This window comes from Schistocerca piceifrons, unplaced genomic scaffold, assembly GCF_021461385.2.
Source record: "Schistocerca piceifrons isolate TAMUIC-IGC-003096 unplaced genomic scaffold, iqSchPice1.1 HiC_scaffold_943, whole genome shotgun sequence".
NCBI lineage: Eukaryota > Metazoa > Arthropoda > Insecta > Orthoptera > Acrididae > Schistocerca > Schistocerca piceifrons.
Genome location: NW_025729216.1, coordinates 2,085,001 through 2,090,000, shown reverse-complemented (window position 1 = coordinate 2,090,000; position 5,000 = coordinate 2,085,001).

Here is a 5,000-nt window from a genome sequence, read left to right as displayed (position 1 = left end):
GCGCCTCGTCTGCGCGCCGCTAAGCTCGCGCGTCCGGTCCGATGTCTTCGCACATTATTTCGAATGTATCACAGGCATCACCGTGAAAATCGGGATATATCTGCGGGCATACAGATTACGTGCGGTGCAAAAATCTCAAGCCCATAGCCCAAACGGTCTCTAAGATATGGGATGTGGAACGAAACGCAAGGTGCCGCCGGTGTATGTGTAACGTAGTAGCCACTCCAACGTCGCTGTTATAGTGAAGAAGTGCATCGATCACGTCGAAATAATAAAGGAAGCTGTGAAATGCTCCAGCGTGTGCACCATATAAATTTGGCTGTTTTCTGATAGTAGTTTATCCAGTAGGAAGTGTCTACTCGTCGATCAAATTTGTGGTCAACGAAATTCTGTTTTAGTTTCCCAATTCTTAAGAAAGTGCTTCATCGTGCTCCACGAAATATCTCCAGGCTCCAGCAGCGTTCCTGTGATGCCGTGGAAGACACTGTTACTGTAAGTGAAGCTGTTATACTTTTAGCAATCTGCAAGCTGTCCCACGCGAGAAATGACTTGCGCCGCGATTTATAAAATCCTTCCATAGTGAAAGTAAGCTAAAAAAAAAGGGGTAAAGCGAACTCGAAACACGGACGTGCATGCCTTCCCCTGCAACGTAGTAATCTTAAAAAAATTTACGAAATTTGTAAACTGGCAGACCAAATTGCGTCGGTTGACACGCACGCCGTTTTGAAAAGCGAGACGGTCGCGGTAGTGCGCATGTAGTATCACTTTACCATAAGAATTAATGCAGTAGTGGGAAAAGCGGACACATGACACGGACGTGTATGCTGTCCCCTTAAACGTAGTGTGCTTAAAAATTTTCTGGTAACTGTGAACTAAAAGATCAAATAGCGTTTGTTGGCACGACCGGCTTCTTAGACCGTGACGGACACAGTCGTTGCGCATGCAGTAGTAGCTCTATTTTAAAAATAAATGTAGTAACGAGAAACACAAACTTATAAAACGAAAGCGTATGCTTTCTCCTAAAACGTACTGTGCTTAAAACAACTTATGAAAGTGTAAACTAAAATATCAAATAGCGCTTGTTGGCACGCGTGAGGCGAGCGCTGGCTGCTGGGCATGTCGGAAATTCAAACACCCAGTATCAATAGACTTTGGAAGCTGGGATGAATGTAAGAGGAGGAAAAGAGAGTTCACTCTATCCCCTTTCATGCAATGTGTGGACGCAATATTCATAGTCAGGTGGTAAATATCAAATAGGAAACGTACTGTGAGCCACAACGTCTCACAGAATTCGGTCCGCACATCGGAAATCCGAGCCTTGCACTGACAGGACAGAGACGATCTGCAGAATTCTAGGTGACAAAGTGAGAGAGAGGACTATCCTCTCTCATATATAGTGAAAAAAAAAAAGATCCCCAGTGCCTTAGTATTAAGAATCAAATAGCTTTAGTAATGTTGTAAACAGCGTCTCCCCTGGACTTGATGGCAGCTTCGATGCAGTACATAAACTGCAGTTGAGAGAAAAGACTGTGCAGCACTAGGGTAGGAATAGAAGTAGGATTATTACTGTATGAACCCCTCCGTACGTGAATCTGTGTTTCTGGGGCAGCGACGGCGTGCGGGCGGCACTAGGCTTCGCATTCCTTCGCATTCCTCTTGTTCTGCTGCTGCGCGCCAGCAGACCAGCCGCGAGCGCGCCCTCCCCTGCTGCAGGCAGGCGGCCGGAAGCCTGGTCCCCAGCTGGCAACGGTAGGCTAGTCCCCAGCGCAGCGAGTGCAGCCACCACTCTAGCGTCCCGCGGCAGCGTCTCGCCGTAAGCGGCGCGGCCCAGCATCTCCTCGCCAGGAGCCTGTGGCGCGTCAAATAAACACAAGAAAGTGGCGGTAACCTGTCGCCGTAAACGGCGCGGCCCAGTATCTCCTCGCAAGACGCCTGTAGCGCGCCAATAAATGCGAGAAAGTGGGAGCCTCACAATCACCACCACATGAAACTGGTCAACATAAACTGCCTTGCGTAACCCTCCGAAGTAGTGCACCAAAATGGGGTCTAGAAAAGACAGTATGGCCCCAACAAATGAGGTTGGTAGGCAGTCAGTGATCAGCATGGATGAGGAGAGCACTAAATCAAAGGAGGACACACAAAACATGGTGACAATAAGAGAAGAGATGGAAGCATATCTCTTCAATGAAACAAACAAAATCAATAATGGGCAAAAAAAATATATCCTGGGCAAATTATCCGTGTATGAACAGATATTAAAAAAATATGAGGCAGAAATAATAGGATTAAAAACAGAACTAAGGTGTCTCAAAAACGTCCACCTCCATACAGCACCAGTGCAGGAGACGTATGCTGCAAAGGCTTCCTCAACAGCTGTAGTCCCAAAACAATCTGTACCCTCAAAACCCCAAAACAAGGTTTTGGTCATAAAGCCAGACGAAAAGTCACAGAAGGACGGAAAGCAGGTGGAAGAAACAGTGAAAAAGGTCATAAAAACAACACTCAGAGATGTAAGAGTTTCGAAATGTAGGACCTTGAAGGACAATAGCGTCATTATCGAAGTTCCAAACGATGAGGAGGCTGACAAAATTAAAACATGTGAAGACTTTAGGAGTTCAGGTCTAATTTTCTCAAACCCCAAGAAGAGAAATCCTAGGGTAATGGTGTATGATATCCCCAGAGACATGGAAGAAGAGGCTTTAAAATCCGAACTGCATGAAAGAAATCTCTCCAGGATAGGAATGACACTAGAGGAAGTGACAAATGGTACCCGAGTCGTTTTCAAAAGTGGACCAAGAAATAGGGACGTAGTAAACCTGGTACTTGAAGTAGCACCAAAAACTTGGAACCACATAACCCGACAAGGTCGTATATACCTCAGCTGCACATCCCACAGGGTGCAAAACTATACGAGCATTAGCAGATGTTACAAGTGTCAGGGATATGGCCACACATCAGCAAGGTGTACAAGTAAGGAAACCATCTGTGGACACTGTGCAATCCCAGGTCACAGCTTTAAAGAGTGTGAAAAGAAGGAGCAGCCACCACAATGTGCGAATTGCAAGCGTGGGAAGAGGGATTGTAACCACTCAGTTCAGGACCAAACTTGCCCAGAGTATAAAAGAATAAGGGAATTAGTAAACCGAAAAACCGAATATGGCGAAGAATAAAAATGAAGAAGCACCCTATGGTAACAAAGCAAGAGAGTTGGGAAAACACTCAGTAAAGTTTCTGCAGATAAACGGCCAGAGGTCTAAAACAGTCCCTGGCCAACTTGTGAAAAGAATGGAGGGGGACAAAGTAGATGTACTACTGGTGCAGGAGCCATACACATTTGCGGACAAAATCAAGGGTTATCCTCCAAGTTTTCGAGTCATTCACAGCCCTCAGCATGGAACACCAAAGGCGGCCATAATAATTAGAACCAAAGAGCTAAATGTGCTGCAACTCACTACCCTATGTGATGCACACACAGCTGTTGCAAGTGTAAGTGGGTCCTTTGGAGAACTCTACCTCGTAAGCATGTACTGTCAATATGGCCAACCTCTTGACCGCTTCCTACAAAAACTAGAAACAATTATCAACAAACTGACAGGAAAACATGTAATTATAGGGATGGATGCAAATGCAACCTCCCCAATGTGGCATGGTAACACAACTGATGCTGAAGGAAGGATACTGGAGGACTTCATAAGCCAGCACAACCTTATCATAATAAACAAGGACTCACAACTAACAACCTTCAGTGGGCCAAATGGCGAAAGCAACATAGATCTCACACTGTGTACAGCAACAGCAGCAAGAACTGTAGCAGAATGGATGGTGCATGAAGAGTGGACAACCAGTGACCATAGAGCAATATCTTACACTGTGCTACCTCCACAAAGAACGAGACAGGCAACAAAACAAGGAAAATACAACACACACAAAGCAAAATGGCCAATATTTGCCCAATGTTTTGCAGGAGAAATAGCCAATCAAATGAACAGTGCGGAAATGAGCGTAGCTGAAAAAGTGAAGCGCCTGGAGGAAGCAATAAATTTAAGCTGCCACAGATCCATGAAGAAAAGGACTCAGCTGCAGGACTCCGTACCTTGGTGGAATGACACCCTCACACAGCTTCGACGCGACACAACAACTGCTCGACGAAACCTACAACAAGCACGCAAGAATGGGGATGAGGCCGAGACTGAGGCAGCCAAAAGGAACTACAACAGGAAGAGAAATGAATATACAAAACAAATAACAAATGCCAAGGAACACACTTGGAAAAAATGGGTAACAGACTGTGACAAAAGCAACAATCCCTGGCAAGTAGCACAGGAAATACTCAGACCAAAACGTGGCACTGATAATGTACTTAGTAATATAAAACTTCACGACCAGACTCACACCCTAACATGGAAGGAGACCGTAGAACACCTGCTAAAATCCTTGCTACCAGATGACAATCCAGAGGAGGATACAGCTGACCAGGATGCAGTAAAAGAAGGAAACAAAAACTATGACAACTCAGTCACTTCACCTGAATTCACACGTGAAGAAATTGCTGCAGCCATCAAAGCTTGCAAACCAAAGAAAGCCACTGGCCCAGATGGCATCGATGACAAAATAATCAAAAGGATATGGCATACACACCCTGACATACTAATGGACATATTCAACTCCTGCCTAAGGGAACAAACAGTACCGGAAGCATGGAAAGTAGGAAGAGTATGCATACTGCTGAAATCGGAGGAGAAGCCAAGGGATGAACCAAAGTCGTACCGTCCCATCTGCTTGCTTGCCATACGCGGCAAGGTGCTGGAACGGCTGATTGTTGGCCGCCTCGAGGAACAGTATGAGAAGTCAGGCCTCAAAGCTCCAAACCAGTTTGGCTTCAGGCAAGGTGCCTCCACAGAGATGGCAATCCGGCAAGTCTTAAACACCACCCAATGTGAAGAAAAATACGTCATGGTCATCTTTGTGGACATAGCAGGAGCCTTTGACAACCTATGGTG